Source organism: Typopeltis vanoorti, chromosome 17 (genome assembly GCF_054136105.1).
Source record: "Typopeltis vanoorti isolate ZY-2024b chromosome 17, IOZ_Tvanoo_1.0, whole genome shotgun sequence".
Lineage (NCBI taxonomy): Eukaryota > Metazoa > Arthropoda > Arachnida > Uropygi > Thelyphonidae > Typopeltis > Typopeltis vanoorti.
The window spans coordinates 45,722,312-45,744,500 of record NC_143565.1 but is presented as its reverse complement, the minus strand read 5'-3'; the positions used below and the strand labels follow the sequence as shown (position 1 = coordinate 45,744,500).

Genomic DNA, 22,189 nt, shown 5'->3' with positions numbered 1-22,189 from the left:
CCAAGTTCATATCTGTGCGAAGTTGGATTTTCGGCCCTTGAAGATATTAAGATGAAGAGGAATCGCATCATAGATGTCAAACCTCATCTGAGATTGAAATTAACAACTATACAGCCAAATTTTGCTGAAATTTTATCTCACCATAAGCAATTTCACTCCTCTCATTGATGATAAATTATTTCAAGTAAGTAAAACTTTATAGTATCTTTATAAAGTTTGTTCTATTAAAAATAAATCATATTTTTTGTTTACATGAACATATAAATGCAAATAAAATAAATATATAATTTTTTAATATTTTAAATTAATTAATTAGGGGTTACTTGGTAATAATGAAAATTTAAGAAGGGGTCCGCAGATATCTGAAGTTTGAGAAACACTGCTCTATAGGGTAGTGCCAACACTAATACACGAGGTCAAATCACTGAAAAAATTCTCGATAATAATAACCTTTCCCTTCTAAATAATAAACTCAATACTTTCTTCCATATGCCTACCCGCTCATATTCTGCAATTGATCTTACAATCTGTTCCCTTTCCATTAATCATGTGGGACATTCAAGAGAACATATATAGAAGTGATCACTTTCCTGTTCTTTGTAGAATGTCTTCACAGGAACCATGTTCACCCACACGGATACCTATATGGAAAATGGACCAGGCTGACTGGAACACTTTCTCTCATCTTGCAAAATTTAATGCTGATGCCATCAGTCAAACACCTATCAATGAAGCTGTAAAATATATAACAGAATGCATTGTCTACGCAGCAACAGCCTCCATCCCAAAAACATCATCTTGATTTCCAGTCTATCCAAAGCCTTGGCGGAATCCAGAATGTCAGGCAACCAAAAAAAAAAAAGATCAACACAGGGCATGAAGCATATTTCATAGATACCCCATCACATCAAATTTAATAACTTTCAAGCGTGCTCGAGTCAAAGCACATTATGTAGGATGGCAGAGTCAAAAACAATCATGGATCCAATTTAATACATCAATTACTCCAATGACCAGTCCAAAAATTGTATGGGATAAAATCCGGAAAATGAAAGGCAGATATAGTACACATTGTTTGTCCACCTTAGACTATAATGGAAGTGTTCTTGCTGATCCCAAAGCTATTGTTAAAATCTCAGCAACAGCTTCATATTCTCTGGAATTTTTAATACTGAAAGAGCAGCAAGTTAAACAAAGGCTTAATTTTTCTACCAACATTCTTCAGCCATTTGTCAAGGAGGAACTAAAAAGAGCTCTCCTACAATCTCACCCTAGTGCAGTAGGACCTGATGACATCCATTATGAAATGATAAAACATCTACCATCATCTTCTATGGATCTTCTCTTATTATACAATAGAATACTTACAGAGGAAGAGTTTCCAAATTCTTGGCAAAAGTCAATTGTCATTGCTATCCCAAAACCAAGAAAAGATCCAACACAAGCAAATAATTATCGACCCATTGCTCTGACCAGCTGTCTTTGTAAGATACTAGAGAAAACGGTTAATGCCAGACTTCTCTGGTATTTAGAAATCAACAGTCTTCCCTCCAATACACAATGTGGTTTCCGTAGACATCGACCAACTTTAGACCATTTAGTTCGGTTAGAAACTTGTATAAGAGATGCATTTCTGAAGCAAGAACATCTTCTCTCTGTTTTTTTTTGACATGGAAAAAGCTTATGACACAGCCTGGAGATATGGCATATTACAAGATCTCTATAACCTATGTCTCAAAGGATAACTCCCTATATTTATTAAAAACTTTCTGTCCAGGTGAACTTTCCAAGTCAGAGTGGGAAGTACGCTATCTTGACCATATCATCAAGAACAAGGCGTTCCCCAAGGCTCTGTCTTGAGTGTAACCCTTTTTGCTGTTAAAATTAACTCAATCATTGAACAGCTTCCTCCCACCGTAGACAATGCTCTATATGTTGATGACTAGTTAACTTGGCTTCTCTTAAACCTAATTACTGCTTATGACAGGGTAGCTAATTCGATCTGCAATGTCTGTGTATATATATATCTGATCCACACATTAAAATGCCACAAAACCCAAGCACATATTCTTTAAGGAAGGTAGAATGGGGGAAGACTGTTCCAAAGAAGAGAAGTAGATGGAATGAAAGAGGCAGTGAAGTTGGATTGGTTTCTAGTGGCTTTTGTTCTAATGATTTTGGAGAAAAATGGAAGATGAATAATAGTGGTGAGGTCAGCAGAGCACCATCCATGAAAGTATCTTAGAAGAGGCACAAGGTAGAAATTGAATGTCTAAGAGAGAGAGATTGAAGTAGGTATGTGAGAGATGAATCATTAATCAGCCAGAATGCCCACTTCTGGATAGAATCGAGCAAAAAGTACACCAAGTTTTTTGGTGGATGCAGCAGCTATGGTTGAAATGTGTCTGTGCCAGGAAAGATCAGGGGTATAGGTCAATCCAAGAAGGGAAATCTGATCATGTTTGGATATCTCAGTATTATTAAAGGTAAGGAGAAGGATGCAAGCTCTTTCTAATGATAGATCAGAGAGGACTGAGTTTTGGTGGCATTAAAGTATTTTATTTATTTTCTTCGTGTGTTGAGGCTTAAGTGAATTTATTTTCTTGTTTTATGTGGTTCCCACGAAAAGTTATTAGTAAACCTATACACAATTGTATTGTGAATAAGATTGGCTAAGGATTATTTTTTCCATTTTTATCATATTCACATTTTTTATAATTTTTTTCAATTTATTTTTACATAGTCCAGAAACCTTGCTCAAGAGCAGTGGTTCTCAAACTGGGTGCTGCAAGTATGCCACGAAATTTTGAATCTTTTATTTGAAAAAAAAAAAAGCAAAATATTCAATTGCCACAAATAACTAAATCAAAAACAAAAAATTATATATTTCGATTTTAATGGATGAAGCTTATATAAAAATTATCATTTTTTGTATCACTCTTATATTATATCCTGGGATTTCATTAGATTACTGCGTGTTGTAGTAACTAGATATGTGACAGCACATAAATACTGGGGAAAATGAACTAATGAATGGTTAGTTGTCCTGCTGTCTGTTTTAGTATTTCTCTGTTTAGTGTGATAAGTATTATACATGATCATTTCCCCTAAACAAAAATCATGAGTCTTTTGTCATCGGTGAGAATAAATGAAGCACGATATTAAAGTCGTTAAATTCAGTGAGTAGAGGTTTTTCTTATTGTTATATATTCCAACTATAACGAGAGACATCGTAAACAAATGTTTTTCCTTTTCCATCCGGAAAAAAAATTATTTACTTGAAATAAATTTTAAAATAAAATATTAAAGTTACATATGCCCTTCAAGATCATGAATAATTTTTTCCTTAAAAAAAGAAGTGGTGAAGATTCTGACGATCAAGAAATGTCTACTTGCATTAATGAAGATTTGACTATTTTTAACGTTCAGCAACAAAAAAGCACTAATGAAACAACAGAAACAGAAAGAATAAGTTCATGTAAAAAGGGAACAATAAAAAAGAATGTAAAAACTCATTTATATCAAGAGAGCTATCTAAAAATGGGATTTACGTAGTGTGGTGATAAATTAATTCCCAGACCTAAGTGTATTTTGGCTCTATCAAATGAGGCTATGGTTCCTAGCAAATTATTGCGACATTTCTCCACAAACCATGACAACTTGTCGAATAAAAATCCTGAATATTTCAAAGAGTTAACAAGATTACAAGAAAAACAAAGTAAAAGTTTTGTAAGAAAGTTTACAATTTCCGACCGAGTTCAAGAAGCGAGTTATTTAGTCGCTGAAATAATTGCGAAGGAAATGAAACCTCATACTATCGACGAAACCTTGATTTGTCCAGCCTGTTCAGCAATTGTGAGAACAATTTTTGGTACTGAGGCAGAAGAAGAAATAAAGAAGATTCCATTATCAAATGATACTATGAGTAGACATATTAATGATCTGTCAGTCGATATTGAAAAGTCAGTTATAATCGAATATAATCAAACTTTTCAGTTTGCAGTTAGATGAGTCAAGTGATATCGGTGGTAAAGCACACTTATTTGTTTTTACTTGATTCGTTGAAGATGATCAAATTATCGAAGAATTTCTATGCTGCAAGGAATTCGAAAAAACTATGACGGGAAAGATGTTTTTGATATAATGAACACATATTTTAATACAAATGGTCTATCTTGGAAAACTTGTGTGGGTATATGTACAGATGGTGCACCTTCTATGGTTGGAATTACAAAAGGGTTTGTTTCCTTTGCTAGAAAAGAAAATGAGAACATTATAACAACTCATTGCTTCATTCATCGTGAATCATTGGTGGCAAAGACAATAGGCTTGGAATTAAAAAGTGTATTAGAAGAAATCATTCAGATGGTTAATTATATCAAGGCCAGACCATTAAAATCTAGAATATTTGCAGGACTATGTGAAGAAATGCAATCTCATTACAAGAATCTTCTTCATACCGAAGTAAGATGGCTTTCAAAAGGTCGCGTATTGGATCGTTTTTTTGAACTTAAAAAAGAAATATTAATGTTTTTCCAAAATGAAGACAAACCAGAATTCTATAAATTATTACAAGATGATTTTTGGTGTTCCAAACTAGCCTATTTAACAGACATATTCGATCATCTGAACCAGCTGAACTCCAACATGCAAGGAAGAAATGAGAATATTTTAACATCTAGAGATAAACTTAAAGCTTTTAAAGATAAAATAAAACTGTGGAAGATAAAATTAAGCACCAACAATGTCAAAACGTTCCTTAAAGTTGCCTCCAGAAAATGTAAGAACACTGATCTGCAAAAGCTTATTTACAGTCGTTTAACATTGTTAGAAGAAAAAATTGACCATTATTTTCCAGACATTTCAGTCAATTTATACGATTGGATTCGAAATCCATTTGTAGAGTCAACATCAGCAACGAGTGAGTTAAGGCTTATAGAAGTCGAAGAATTAATTGATATAAGTAATGATCGTACGTTGAGATTGAAGCATTCAGAAATGTGTCTGAATTCATTTTGGATAACAACTATGAAGGAGTACCCCAATATAGGATTCAAAGCACTTAGCATCTTATTGAAATTTTCTACATCTTATTTGTGTGAACTGGGTTTTTCTGCACTCATAAATATTAAAACAAAGAAGAGAGAAAGACTAAAGGCCCTTGAAAATGAGATGAGAATATGTCTCTTAAAAACAAGGCCTAATATCAAAGAAATATGCAAACAACACCAGGCACATATTTCACATTAAGTTCATATTTTATTATCTGAACCTTTATAATAGCTTTTTTTTCGTATGTTTTTGGGTTGTTTGAAAATAAACCAATTTAGTTTAAATAAAATCTGTTTTCTTTTAAACACGCTTTCCTTCATATCTTCAGTATCTGTAATATCAATTTATTTATGGGTTATATATGCGAGTCTTTCAGAATCAATTAATCGGCACTTTACTCTCTATAAAAAGCAAATAATACTAGGGGTGCCTTGAAATTTATTTATTGATTTTAGTGTGCCGCCAGACAAAAAAGTTTGAGAACCACTGCTCTAGAGACTAAATGTGGAACATTTTCAAGCCAATTCAGGTCTCCAATAAGGAGAGCAATAGTCTCACATCAGGCAATGAAATTCATTTTCCACCTAAAGACAATCACAAACATCCATAGTGAGATTTGAATCTGCAGCCTGTTGGTTGGAGAGTAGGTATGCTAAACACTCAGCCAATAAAACCGGCTGGTTGTCCATACCCCACTGAGATACAGCTAGAAGGTTGGAGTTTAGGCCAATTGTTGTGGTGGATCGGGAGGATTCTAATAATTGACACAAGGTTTGTCAAATGAAAAAGAGAAATGGAATGTACTGTCATCAACAAAGCTATGGACAGAATTGGAAGTCTGTGAGAGCAGGTGAAAGAACAGAACCCTGGGGTACTTCTGTACTGGTGGGGAAATTTGAGGATAAGAAACCATCCACACTAACACACACAGTGAGTTGTCAAGTTGGTGATCCAGTTGCAGAGTGTGGAAGGAAGGTAACAGGATGGCAGTTTGCTAAGTAAACCCTTGCACCAAACCCAAAAAATTTCAAATGCCTTTGAAATATCGAGGGCAACCATCGAGTTTCTCCATATTTTCCCATTGCTTCAGTCCAGAGATGGGTGGTGAAACCAAGATCAGCTGAAGATCACAAGTTGTGGAATCCGTTCTGCTTACTGCTAGTCACTAATTAGTTGGTAGGTTTCTAGGTGGTTCAAGAATTGGTTGCTGATGACCTTCCCCATAATTTTAGAGAACAGAATAGAAGTTGATTGACTTTTATCACCTTTCTCTGGGATGTGCTGGGTGTAGGCCTGTTGTTAGGTTGTAGGATAGATGATGGTTGAATAGGACAGATTGAAGAAGCAATAAAGGGTAGGTGTTAGTTCTGGGATGTAATTTTTTAACACGATAGGTGGGATATTGTCAGGACCAGATGCCTTATGTCCGGGTTATTAAAGATTCTTCAGATTTCCTTCTGGCAGAAGACTATGGGTAACATGAAGAGAGCTTTTCTTGGTGGAGTGGAGGAAACTTTATGCAAGAGAAGAGTGATGCTAATAAGTTGACCTTGTTTTTAGGTGAGGTAACTATAGTTACCTCACCTAAAAAGGTTTACCTCACCAGGTTTCCACCACACTCACATCTGGATGAGAGTGTGGTGGAAACCTGGGCAGGCAAAAGTTGCACCCAATGGCCTTAGCAATGAACCAGGAGTGACTGCCAATTGGGAAGGAAACAAGTTTGCAGTATTTAGCCCTTTAAATATCTGATTTGGTGATAGTTTTCTTTTACAGCTGTTGCAAGCTGCAGTATAGACAGAGTGTGTAGCTGGAGTTTTAGTCTCGAGTCATTCGTAATATGCAGAGGTTTTTTCTTTTACTGCATTGGAACACTTTTTTAAGAACTAGGCTTGGATGGTGGCCGAGAATTTGAAATGGAATAAGGGATGAGTGCCTTAATTTCTGTGCAGGTGATTTCTGTTATTCAGTCTGAGCAGGTGTTTTCATCAGAAGATTGAAGCAGTAACTGAACCATGGGAAGAAGGAATAGAAGTCACGGAGGTCATAAACATATCGTTTATGTTGCTGTTTAGGCCACAGATGTTGGTGAATGCATACACTTTTTGTGTGTAAGAATTAATGTTGGTGAGTTGTTTGGTGGGTGGGGACGGTTGGCCATATTTTTGTTGTTTTTTATGGTTGGAATTTTGATGTTTTTTTATAGTTTTTTATTGGTATTTTTTCTGTTTTTTAAATGATTTTTAACTATTTTTTTGGGAGAATTTATGTGATCCATCGTATGTAGTGAGGAAGAGATAAAAAGGAAGTGGAGGCATGAAGTGAGAGGTGAACTTGGTTTTCTGACAGTTCCCCATGGTTTTTGGTCTCCCTCCAGTCACAAACTAGCAAAATACATGACCAGGATTTGACACTAACTGATCAAAAAGCTTCCAGATTCAGTATTAACTGGTTTGGCTTTATGTTCAAATGAATCTGTTACTTGGATTTAAAGCAGAAGCAACAAAAGGGTATGAGACCACTGTATTCTGTTAACTGCACTGTTCTTCTGGTCAATTTACCTGTTTTGCAGATGAAAAACCCTGTTACTATATAGAGATAGCAGTGAATTAGTTTCAAAAGGTAAACTACTGAATCTAAAAAGTGTAGATTAATGCATGAAAATTGTGTCATTCAACAAGAAGAAAGAGTGGCTGTTTTGCATGCTGATTTAATATTTTCCTCATTTAACTTTGTTTACTTTAATTAAAATTAAATGGTTAGCTGTGTTTATTTTTATTATTTATTAGCATGCTTCTAAAACTGCATTTTCCATTTAAAAAATTTGTTAAATTTTTCGTCGTTGAATGAAGTGCGACTTCCAGTAGTATTTTCTTTTATGTACATATTTTCTTCATAAAAGGGAAGAAACAATTTTTTTTTTACATATTTATTAAAACACCATCTACAGGACTTAAAAATAGTATTCATCTGTGATGAGAGAGAATTTATTTATTTATTTTTTTTTTTTGCCAAATGAAAATATCAGGAGGAAATTTCAACAAATTTCAACAAACGTTACAACTCCATCATCAATTTCATTTATATAATACTGATTCTATGGTATGCAAATGCTATAACTTTTTTTTTGTAATTTTTTTTACTTTGCTTATTGCACCTAACAAATGCCTCTTTTGTCAGTTATCACTTATTTTGTCATAAAGAAATATGCATGCATCATTTTATCTTTAAAATGATGTATGCATATTGTGAAGTAACCAACTAATCAAAACTCTTAATTTTGTTAATCAGAAATAAATACTGAAAATTTACCTACTGTTGTATGCCATTAATTTGTAAAATATATGTAAATATAGAAAAACTTCTAATTGTGAGCTATACTATTCATGCTAATTCCTAGTAATTTGTATGTATACTATGTAAACTATGCACGGGAACTTGGAACTTAATCCGCTTGCAAAACAATAATAGAAACTGCCTAGGGCAAGACACGTGCATCAGATAATGAGTGATGCATGTAGAAGTGGAAATATCCGCTAGAGTCCTATTTGGCGCTGATAATCACACGATGTAGCAAAGACGTTTGCCGGTACTTAATTTTGTGCCAGTTGTCGAGGAACCACGCACTGTTGAAAAAAAGGAAGAACCAATAGGATAACGAGGTGCAAAAACAAGACAAAGAGCATAACCTAAAACGCTCTCTTGTTCCAGCTCTTGCTCCTGTTCCTGTGTTCTGGTATGTAGATGTCGAAGCTCGCAGAGGCTTCCAAGGCAACCTGTAGAATGATGTTCTTATAGCCAAGAGATATGCACTCCACAACCAGCCAGAATACATGCGGCACAGCAGAGTTTTGCTGTACTACAGTGATGAGAATCGGTATCCACCTGCGTTATACTGTAAAGAAGTGTCCTCTCGTGAACAGACTCCAGCCTATGAATGATTCCAGGAGAAAATTCTATGGAACAAGAATGAGGAACCGCTATCCCAGATACTGAGTTGATAGGCAAAGTATATCTTCAGTCCCGGTAAGGAACTCTTTTCTTCTTATTATGGAAATGTATAGGAGGGACGTGTATTATCTCAATGAGTGTTCATATTGAATGTGCAAGAGTATCAAGGGTTGTTCCAAGGGAACGTGTCATCATAGTAATTGTTTGTTCCTTGAGAACGTGTGTAGGAATTAGATAAGGACTTGTTTAAATTAATGATTTTAAATTGAAGGACTTCAGGAAAATAAGTAATAGAATAAGGAAAGTGCTGCATGATTAAATTAAATGTCTAAACTGTATAGCTGTTGCAAGTGTATCGTTTTAATGTCTGGTATCAATAGATTGAATTATGTGGTTTATTACTATAAATACAGTATGATCTTTAAGTAAATTACCTAATTGAGTCAATTGTTTTAGTAATCTTTAAGTTGCATGGCTTTAGAGTAAATGTTTGAGCTTTTGGTCAATCGATATAATTTTGTGCTTTCATAACTTCTGTAAATTTCATGCTTGAATGTAATAAATGTTTTGTTGTAAATTTAACCATGTGCTTGCCTGACTTAGTTTCACTGCACCACTCATAAAATTGCTCGAATCTAAGTGGGAACCCAATCTAATGAAATAGGACCAAGATTGTGATGTGTTTAAGGGCTGTATAATCAATTTTGAAAGACCTCGAAATAGCTGAGATATTGTACTCACTGATTGATGATTCCTGGATGTTATGCTTGCAAATATCTAGATGTGGAGTGGTGCAAGTAAAAAAAAATAAATTTCTGCGTATCAAAAAGGGAATCATCCATCAGAAGGAATAGAAAGGTTGATTCTTTCATAAGACTACCTCCTTTATTCTAGTTCATGTATACTATCATTAAATTTAAGAGTAGGCCTGAGATCTATTAAAGAATTCATGTAAAAAGGTAGACTGAGTTACTAAACAACTGAATACATGAATAGATGAAAGACATTCAACTGATAAGGGAAGATAAGACAAATATAAGAATAGAAAACCAAATATAACAAAAATAGAAATAAAATAACAAAAGGTATAAAATATACCCCCCCCCCAAAAAAAAAACACAAAGTCTATCATACCACTCCTTAAACTCATTGACCGTTCTCACTCTCACTACTCCATCAGGCAATGCATTCCATGGTTCAACCACTCCTCACCCTCTTGCTCACGGTTTCCTTTCGTAACTTCCAGGGATGGCCTCTTGTCATCACTCCTTCCCTCTGTTCAACCAAGCAAAAGAATTTCCCGGTGTCAACTCTGTAGCCACCTTTCAACAGTTTAAAAGTATCAATCATATCACCTCTCCTTCTTCTATCCACCAAACTCTGCAGTCCACATTCCCTCAGTCGATCCTCATAACTAACATTGTACAGTCCTGAAACTATCTTTGTTATCTGGCTTTGCACCCTTTCCACAGTTAATTTATCCCCTTCAAATCCTGGGGACCAAATCTGAGAACAATAGTCTAAGTGTGGTCTGATCAAAGTCTTATACAACGGAATGATAACCCTTTTATCTCTGCAGGTCAGTGTCCTTCTCATTATTGCAGCAATCCTCTGTGTTACCTTCATCACCTTTGCAATATGCCCCTAAATTTCAAGTTTCTATCAATCATCAACCCCAGATCTCGTCTCCCCCTACTTCCTCCAGTATAACTCCTCCCATAGAGTATGCAGCATCCCACCGATGTTTCTCAAACCTCAAGACCTTACATTTTGCTGCATTAAACCGACACCCCCATTCATTTGTCCATCTATCTAGCTTATTCAAATCCTCTTGCAGGGCCACCACTATCACTAATAATCCTTCCCTGCTTCGCATCATCAGCAAACAACTGAATATCCCCTTGCAATGTCACTGATATAAAGGTTAAACAATATAGGTCCCAGCACTGAGTCCTGTGGGACCCCACTTGTAACCCTCTGACTCCTTGAAACTGCCCCACCATACACAACTCTGATACCTATCAGACAGCCAATCCTGAATCCAGACCCATGTGCTGCAACTTAAATATCAGCTTATCATGTGGCACCCTGTCAAATGCCTTCGCTAAGTCTAAGAAAATGGCAGTATATGCCATTCCCCATATAATGCTCTTGAACTTTATTATAAAAGGCTAGCATATTGCTAAAACATGAGTGCCCCTTCACAAATCCATGTTGACTCACAGATAACATTACCCTCATCTGCCCAATGTTGTATATGGTCCCTCACTATTGTCTCCAAGATCATAACAACTACTGATGATACACAAACTGGCTTATAATTAGACACTTCCAGTCTGCTACCGCCCTTATACAATGGCACTATCTTAACTTCCTTCCATTCCATGGGCACCTTTGCTGCAGCCAGACTTTCATTGAAAAGCCAGGTCAACGGTACTGTCAGTTCCCTAGCACATTCCCTCAAAACTCTTAGTGAAATATCATCGTCCCACAGCTTTACTGACATCCAGAGTACTCAGTATTTGAAACACACTCTCCTCCTGTACCTCTAAACCTCGAACCTGCCCTATCCCTCTAGTATTAAAACTGCCTCCTCCAGGATGAAATACTCCAATAGTGTTCATTGAACAATTCCACTATGTCCTCTGCATCAGTCACTCTATTCCCATTTTTATTCCACAATGTCATTCTTCCACAGTCATCTCTCCTCCTACTGGCCACATAGCTAAAAAATTCGCTAGGATTTTCTTTGGATCTTAGAGCCAATCTCCTCTCATATTCCAGTTTTGTCTTTCTTACCATACTAGTCACTCTTCTGGCCTGTGTCTTATATTCTTCATCCATCTTCTCTTCACCTGTCTCCTTATATCTCTTCCATAGCCTCTTTTTCACATGCAATTCGTGTTTAATATTGTTTGTCATCCACTTTACTCCAAATTGTGCACTGCATAATGAGTTACTAAGGCAAGTGATGGGAAGTCATTAGTCTCTATATATGAATTGCCCAGTCATGAAGTTACTTCATGTGCAAACTTTGTTCGCTTACACTTGGATAAAGGATGAAACCATGAATATAAGTTTTTGGCATACTTAATTTATAATATAACCAAGTGGAAACACTTTCAACATCAATCACTTTTCACTAATAGCACCATAAGTGCTATAACTGAAAATATGTGGAAAGATTATCATTAACAAGTAAATAATAAATAGATGACCATGTATCACTGATAAAATGTATGCATTATATATTGCAACTATGGCACATTATTATCTTAGTTAGACTAGAGTTTTATTTTATTTTATTTTATTTTTTGAGTTTTTTTTATTACACAATTCAAAACCTCTCTCCAAAAAACAAAGTTTTTTCAGACTGCCAATAAGTGAGCAGTGGTCTCACACCAGGCAATGGTGTTCATCACCCAGCTAAAATTTAACTTGCTTCAGCAGTGGTAGCTACACAGGACAGTAATTAGACATAGTATTAACAAAAGCTTATACATTGAACAGTTCTGAGATTGAACAAATCTGATATATTAGGTGACTGTGGCACTGCTCCACACCAAGAACGGCATCTGACTGAGCGCAGAGCCAGCACAAAATTTTTCAAGCCCCCAACTATCTATACAGTTTTAATAATAAGCAGTATAAAGAATAATTTAGATACTTTTATTATTATTTTAAAGAAGTCCCATTGCCTGTCATTCATGAAATTTGCATATAATGGTCAATTAATTGCAAGTACAATGTATCACATTTAGTCTGACTTTTTTTTATTATTATTACATTCTGCCTAAAAAGGATAGCAAACTGACAGAACATTAGTATCATGGCTAGGCCAAGGCTAGATAATCTGGAAACCCTATTTTACAATCCTTTTTAGGAATAATGTAATAATTATAATAACAATCATCATCCCCAAGGAACACAGCCTTGTCATTGCAGGGGAAGGAGATTAGTGGAGATGTGTGCTTCAACAATACTGGTAGCAGAGCTACCAGCAGGGCCACCCAAGGCTGAACCAAGTAGTTAGATTAAGTGTTCCACCTCCATCTTAATGGTGAAAAGTAAGAATTGATCCACACAGGATCAGCTGATGCCCAGGTCATGGATTGGATCAGATGTTGGAGATCTTGATCATTAGATGACCAATGAGCTACATGACACAGCTCTCCTTGCTGGGCAACCAGGGCAGAAAATTGAAAATCAACAAGAAGAAACCAAATGTAAAAAATGGACTGTAGAAGAAAACATGAAATGTTTTTTTAAATCAATACCAGAAAAACGAGAGTTTAGAAAGCATATAATTTGGAAAAAAACATTCCCAGATAGCAATAAATACAAAATGTTATATTCAGGCAATGACAATCAAGGAAAAGAAGGAGTAGCCATAGTATTCAACACAAAATACGAGGCTAATCTTCTTGAATGGCAGGCAGTCTCAAGTAGAGTGATGTGAGCAAATATGAGAATGGGGAACAGGACAGAGACTTATTTGTGTCTATGATCCCACAAAAGGTTCTACTAAGGTAGAAGTGGAGGAATTTTTTGATGCTTTAGAAAAAGCAACTGACACAATGAAAAAGGAAAAGTTGGTCCTTGTTGGAGATCTGAATAGCAGAGTAGGAAATGATTGTCAGACATACAAAAATTATTTGGGAAAATTTGGAGAAAAGAGCAAAGCTAATAATAATGGCAAATACCTGTTGGATTTCTACTCAGGACATGGACTAGTTATTATTAACACCATGTTCCAACATAAAAATGTGCACAAATTCACATGGAGAGAAGAGGCAAGGAATAAGAAAAGTCTCATTGACTATGTTATTGTTGATAGTGATGGTTTCTCCCTGGTGCAAAACACCAGAGTGTACAGAGTATTTGAAATTGGAAGCAATCACTATTTAGTCTTGAGCAGGATAAAATTGAATTTCATATTGAAAAGAATAACATGTAAGAAAGTTTTAAAGCGAATAAAAGTTGAGCAGCTCTCAGATGTGAACTGCAGACTAAAATACACAAAGATTATTGAAGAAAAAATTAAAGAGTTTGAGAACAGGAACCAAACCTTGGAGATTCAGTGGCAAGCCTTGAAGAAAACCCTGATTGATTCAGCCAGAGGCATGTCGTGAGGTTGTCTGCAAGGATAGAAAAATCAGGACTCCATGGTGGACACAGGAAGTTAAAGAGGCAGTGAAGGAAAAGAAGAGAGCATATCAAAAGTTCCTGGCAAATAAGTCAGCTTTTGCTCTTAGAGAATGCAGAGACAAACGTAAGAAAGCGAAACACTGTGCAAAACTAGCTAAACATAAGTCATGGGAGGACTTTGGCAAGAACATAGAAAATAAATATCAAGGTGGTGGTAAGATATTCTGGAGGTTGTTGAAGAAGCTTAGAAATGGAAGAAAGAGTGCTGTAAAAGGAGTTAGAGATAATAAAGGTGACATGAAAACAGGAGAAAAAGACATCCTTGAAGAATGGAGTAATTACTTCGAAAAATTGCTAAATGAAACAAGCAGTGATAGCACAGTGGTAAAAAACACTCAACAGGCATACAGTCAGGAATACACAAGAAATGTGGAAAGGCAGCAGGAGTAGATGATATTCGACCAGAAATGCTGAAGTATGGTGGTATAAAAGTCTTACAGTGGCTGCACTTCATAGTTCAGAAAGCCTGGACAGAGAGACGAATTCCCGATGATTGGAGTAGAGCTCTAATAGCGCCCATGTATAAAAAGGGAAATAAAACTGCATGTGAGAATTACAGAGGTATTTTCCTAATGAGTGTTCCTGGCAAGATCTATGCAAGTATACTTGAGAAACGGTTGAGAAGAATTGTGGAAGAAAAGCTTGGTGAAGAACAAGCTGGATTCAGGCCAAATAGAGGCTGTCAGGATCAGATCTTCACTTTACGACAAATAATCGAGAAAGCATGGGAATATAACAAAGATCTGTATTTAAGTTTTGTCGATCTGGAAAAGGCATATGACAAGGTGCCAAGAGAGGAGCTATTCAATACGCTACAGTTATATGGTGTCAATGGGACATTATATCAAGCAATACTTAGTCTGTATTCGAGTTGTAAATCGGCAGTTAGAATTGAAGGATGTACAGGAAGATGGCTTGGTGTTGGATCTGGTGTGAGACAAGGATGTACATTATCCCCCTCTGTTATTCATTATCTATATGGATCACATTATGAAGGAAAGTGGTATTAAACATGATATCAGAATTGGAGATGTTAATGTCAGCTCTTTGCTTTATGCGGACGATGTCATACTTCTGAATAAATCCGCTACAAGTTTGCAAGATTCCCTGACCATGTTGAATAACTGTTGTAATAGATATGGTATGAAAGTCAGCATTAAAAAGACAAAGACAATGAAAATAGGTAGAATTGTTGAAAATGTCAACTGTGTTGTGAACAGGGAACCTGTGGAACAAGTAAAACATTTCAGCTACTTAGGCACGATTTTTAGTGAGGATGGTAGATTAAATATTGAAATAGACAACAGAATCAACAAAGCTGGTATAGTAGGAAGTCAATTGAATAAATTCATATAGAATAAGAGAGAAATTAGTCGGAACACTAAATTAGCTGTATACAAGACAGTTTTAACTTATGGATCTGAGAGCTGGGTCAGAAGTAAAACACTTGACCAAAGACTACAGATATGAGAGTCCTGAGAAAGATTAGAGGCGTGTACAGATGGCATCAATGGTAATATCAGATTAAAAACGAGGATATTAGGAAAGAACCTGACATTGTCGCCATCCAGGAATGCGTAAGCAGAGCTAATCTCAGGTGGTATGATCACTTAAACAGAATGGGTGAGGGAAGATTAGCAAAACAAGTGTTCTCTTCCAGGTTGGCAGGAAAACGACCCAGAGGAAGACCAAGATATAGGTGGATTGATATGGTATAATGTGCCTTAGATGATAGAAATATAAGCTCTGATAATGATAATATCGGAGTCTTGACAAGTAATAGACTGATTTGGAGGAAAATTGTAGACAGGAAGTTAGTGATGATGTAAATTTTTCATGTAGTACTACCATATCCTGTACACCCCTTGAGGATACATGTCAGGAATCTGATGATGATGACATTCCCAGATTCAGTAACACTAGATCGTTGGGAAGTAGATGTATCTAACTTTGAAATTCAACTCGGCCTTCACAGCTGATGACATACCTCAGAAGGTGTTGATAGAAATGCTGTGTGAACTGAAGGAACATGTGAACTCCACCAACATTAGAAGCCATATATACATAAATGTAGGCCAAAATAGTTCCCAGTTTTTTCTCCTTTCTGAACCCAAACTGCAATAGTTACTACACCTGTTCACCGTAAACACATACCAAAACAGGCCGCTACATACAGAATTCTGTCCATTATCCATCTCAAAAAATAGATATCTTCGAATCTTTGCTCAACAGAGCACATGTTGTGCTCCAGTTCTCAAGCTCTCTAACAAAAACTGAACACATTTTGGTGCATCTTACAGCAGAATGGCTTCATCTCAAGGAATTTTAAACAGATCCTGGACCTCCTGGTTACCATACATGAAAGATAAACACTATGAGTGCCTCCACTTGTACTATGGACAGAGCACGTTCAGTCAAAATTCACTACATCATCATCTTACATTAACAACAATAAACCTGAAAAATCTGGCCTTGCTCAGCACGGAGTGAACAATGACCACAATATCCTCTGGTCTAATATTCATGTTTTACACCAGCACCATTTTAGGTTTGAGGGATTATTTAAAGAGAGTACACCAATGCACTTCTACACTGTCCAAACTTAAATATGAATGACTACATATCATTTGCAAAGATTTGAAAGATCACCTCATAAATAGCAATGGCAGGCAACTGTGTGCCCTCCCCTTAAATATAACACTGCATCATTCAGTTTTTTTTTTTTTATCCAAATTGTATTAATTTTTGTATTTCATATTATTTTAATTTTAGTTTTGGCTTTAATTGTAATTTCATTTGATTTTGTATGGAATGCCACCCATGTGGTGGCATTCCAGCACATAGCTCAGCTCTGTAAATAGGATTAATGTTCCTTGTTCTAGATTCACCTTGTAATTATGTTGAAGCACTGATGATGGTCTGTTAATTTCTGGCTGAAATATTTGCAATAATAAAAATTATTTCTCTTTATTCTTGTGAATGTATGTGTCTAATAATCAATAAACTAAAACAGCTCCTATTATATGCAAAATGCTATCATAGAAATAATCACAACTAAAAGTTTAAGTAGCAGTGGAGAGGATGAGATGTATTTAGTGAAGTAGAGCAGTGTGCCTTCCTGCAATGGGTCTTTGGACTCCCTGGAAATGTCACGTGGCAATAATAATAAAAAAAAGTTTAAAAGAAATAAATCAGCTCTTATACAGCACAACCTATATCATCACAATAAAGTTTAGTTGCAAATTGCAAGAGCAAAAGCCAAAGACAAAGCAGTCTGCACCATGAAAAATCTGGTTAGGCTGAAAATCAACGAACTGAATGCTGATCTAAGCAACTTAAAGAAGGATGGCTGAAAAATTATAGTACCAAAAAAGAAACTTATATATACAGATATGACCGACAAAACAAATTCTGAAGTTACTGAAGAGCTACAGCAAAGAATTATTGCAACTGTACAGAAAATTAAAAGATGTGAAACAAGAATTAACCAATGTGTACAAAATGTTCAGTTTTGACTGAACCAATGTCACTTTCAAGGAAATACATGCAATCATTTGCCAGAAAGAAAAGAAACTCAATTTTTGGAAGTCAATTCAATCCTGCTGAACATATAAAAATGCCCCATGGACTACAGGAATAGAATCAAAAATGCTTTAGAAAAACAAATGCAAAATATCATTATTATTAAAGAAATGACCAGTGGACAAGCTAGAAAATAAAAAACCTGGAGCACACCAAGCAAGAACAAACTACATGGATTCTGGTTAAAGAATCTAACCAGTCTACACCTCAAAGGCAAAATAGTTTAACCATTTATTGCAATCAGGCTCAAGCAAAGACTGGATGATACTTGGGTACACATTTCTCTTCATGAACGATAAGGACAAATGCACAGAGCCAAGTAACTATCACCCTATAAACATGCCTGCCAACTACATTTAAGATAATCACAACCACAATCATAGCAAATTCCATATTTATCACTTATCAGATAATCAAAATGAAAGGGGAATTTTTTTTAAAAAAGCTAGAGGAACAAAAGACCAACTTCTTATTGATAAAAACGATCCTCAGAAAGACAAAAAACAAACCCAAGCATTGCATGGACTACAAGAAATCATTTGACTCCCTTCCACACTCTCTCGGGTTCTAAAATCACTACAAATATTCAGAATTAGAAGAATGTGTTCGCTTCTAGCTGCTGCTGTGAAATAGTGGAACATCTCATTAATAGTCAGTAATGAATGATTTTGAGATATTAGCATTAGACATGGAATTTTCAAAGGTGATCGCTTGGCACCATCACCAATACTCCAACTTGGATATCATTTCTAAAAATATTAAAATTTCCACATTTATTGTATATGGATGACTTGAAATTATATGGAAAATTGGTACAGCAAATACTCATTACTGAACATGGTTCATATTTTTCTGTCAGGACATCTAAATGGAATTTGGTTGGGATAAACATGCAATTAGCAATTTTAATCTTGACCACAAAGAAGTGTTTAAAAGCAATTTCAGCTAATGAACACTATAAATACCTATGAATATTATCCACTCAAGAGTTAAACAACAAACAGCAGATGAACACATCAGGAATATTCTGAGAACAAAACGTGAACATGATTGAAAACAATTTGAGCAATGAACTATACCAGTGATTTGACACACAGCTGACACAGCAGATTGAACAAAAGAAGCCCTTGACGGCAAAACTTGAAAATTAACGACTATTATTATTATTCCAGGCAACTCCAAGGAGTCGACAGACTCATCGAGGGAGGCCCTAACATCATGTCAAGAACAACTATTCGACATTCACACAGTATCTACCATACCTTGCCTTGAATTCATTCATGGTCGTAGCACCCACCACAGACTCTGGCAGCTTATTCCACTCATTCACCACTCTCCAAGTAAAAAACCTAGCTCTAACACCCCCGTTAACAACATTTTTGCCCGGCTTCCATGTGTGGCCCCTAGTCCTCTCACCACCAGCCCTATTCTGAAAAATATCTTCTGGATCAATCTTATAGAAACCCTTCAGTAATTTGAATGTCTCAATCATATCACCCCTTTTCCGTCTATCAACCAATTTTTGCAACCCACAAATCTTCAACCTATTCTCATAAGGTTCATTCCACAGACCTGCCACCATCTTGGTCACTTGTCTCTGGATCCTCTCCACCTCCTCCCCATCAATAAGAAACCCTGGCACCCATATATGGGCACAGTAGTCCAGATGGGGTCATATCAGGGCTCGATATAGAGGAACAATAACTTGTTTGTCTCTGCATGTTAAAGTATTTTTCAGAAGCCAAGTGATTTGATGAGCTGATTTAGCCACTTTCGCAATGTGTTCCCTAAACTTCAATTCCCTATCCACCAACACTCCCAAATCCATGGCCTCATCAATCTCCTGGAGTACGGTTCCAGCAATACGATATACTGCTGCTATTCTTTTCACCCCAAAGTGCATAACCTTACACTTTGGCACATTAAATTGACATCCATTTTTCCTAGCCCAGTCCTCCAAACTATCCAAATCATCTTGCAAAATTTTGACATCCTGTGCACTCCCTATTGCTCTACCCAACTTTGCATCATCAGCAAACAAGAGAACACTTCCTCTCAGATCTTTTCCTATATCGTTAATGAACAAATTGAAAAGAACAAGTCCAAGAACAGAGCCCTGCGCCACACCACTAGTCACAAGCCGTCTTTTAGACTCAACTCCTGAATAAACCACTCTCTGGTAACTCTCCATCAACCACCCTCCTATCCATCTCACCAACCCTATATCCATCCCCATCTTCTCCAGTTTACTGATTAGGGTTCCATGTGGTATCCAGTCAAAGGCCTTGGCAAGGTCCAGAAGAATCACTGTAAACCCATTACCCTTATCCAGTTCAGCCGTCACTGTGTTATAAAACGTGAGCAAGTAACTGAGGCATGATCTACCCTTCACAAAACCATGTTGTCCCCCATACAATATCCCATTTTCATCTATCCACTCCTGTATTCTTTTCTTGACTAATTTCTCTAAGACCTTGATAATGATTCCTGATATGCTAATCGGTCGGTAATTTACAACAGCAGTCTTGGAACCAACTTTATGCAGTGGAACTATTTTCCCCTCTTTCCACCCCCTTGGGACAACACAGACCCGAGACTCAAATTAAACAACATGTTCAAGGGTACTGACAATTCAGCTACTTCTCGTATGACACGAGCTGGTATACCATCCAATCCCACGGATGTATTGACATCGAGGTTATGCAATAGACTACTCACCTCCACTTCATTCACCACAATTCCCGTATAATCTACTGGTTCATTCATTTCTGCAATGTCACCACCTGGATGATATATTCTTGCAAAGTCACTCAGTAACTCAACTATATCAACTGATTCAGTTACCTCCCTACCATTGGCATTCTTTAAAATCATTCTGCCATATACATTTTTCCTTTTACTTGCAACATATCGAAAAAACTGTTTAGGATTCTCTTTAGCCTGCATGGCCAATGTTCTTTCGTAATCCTTTTTTGCTTTTCTTACCACACTCGTTACCCTTCTGGCCTGTGCTTTATGCCGTTCATGTACCTGCCAGTCACGTTTCTCCTTAAATTCCCTCCATAGTTGTTTCTTTCTTTTGCAGCTCAAGCTTAATGGGCTGATTGATTTGTTATTGACTTGATTTATTATTCGGACTCTAGGTATACGGTCAGCCATTGCTTCATGCAAACACTTTTTAACTGCCTCCCATGCACTATCAACTTCTAGTCCTTGCAGTTGTATATGCCATGGCACCGAACCAATCAAACTCCTAAGCTTGTCATACTTTCCAGCCCGATAATTCCACATGTACCCTGTCTTAATTGTAAATTCCACACCTTTAGCCACCTCCCAAGTCGAGACCCTATGATCACTCTCACCGATTGGTGGCAATGTGGTCATATTTGTTACAGCCAAATCTTCAGATGTAATTACTAGGTCAAGCACTCTCTGACCCCTAGTATTTTCCATTACATGCTGTCGCAGATAGTTATCCCTTAGTAACCGCATGAAATCCAATTCCTTCCTCCCGTGTGTCCTCTCCTCACTCCAATCAATGCGACCATAGTTGAAATCTCCCATAATAATCACCCTCCTTCCACTCATTTCTTCTATTTGCTTGTGCATACTGTCACCACCATCTTTTCCATCACCTGGTCTATAGCAGCACCCAATTCTATATTTTGTTCTGCTAGCCACAATCTCACACCAAATGGCCTCAAATGTGCTCTTTTTTCTATCCTGCAATTCAACTTCTATTCTCCTTGGCTGCAGCTCATCAGCTATCATCAACGATACTCCTCCCTCATTTTATTCTTCCTGTCATTCCTGAACACACTATACCCATCACATTCAATCCCACTAGCTATATCATCTACAGTTAGCCATGATTCCCTAATGACAATAACCTGTGGTCTGGAAGTGCCAACCATGGCCAAACACTCTTCCTTCTTGTTCCTAATACTCCTAGCATTAGTGTACATGAATTTAAGACCCCCCATTAGGCTCATCCCTACCTTGATGCCTTATATTAACTATCCCATTCTGATTTGTTGTCCTTATTTGCTCGGGCATATTATACTCATTCATACATTCAACTGCCTCCCTAAGGTCTGCATATCTACTTCCCCCCCTTAATAAATCTAGTTTCTCTGATTTTGCACATCCACTACATTCAGCAACACTTTTTCAAGTCTCCTTACACTGTATCCATTCAAATGCAAGCCATCCATCTCATATAGATCCTTTCACCCATCGAACTCACTCTACACATCCACAAATTCCACACTACTCATCATACATAACCCACGCATAAAGTCATTTGCAATTATGGCCCTCCTTTTAAACACTTCACTGTCATACCGCAGCAAAAGACTAATTATTCTAACTCTCTCACTCTTTTCTTTTGCTACCT

At 36.6% G+C, this 22,189-nt stretch overlaps 1 protein-coding gene across 2 annotated transcripts in view; it reads right to left on the bottom strand.

The window, feature by feature from the left end:
* Positions 1-22,189, bottom strand: part of LOC150097353 (protein argonaute-2-like) — a 69,529-nt gene that overhangs the window by 9,004 nt on the left and 38,336 nt on the right. The window lies entirely within an intron of this gene.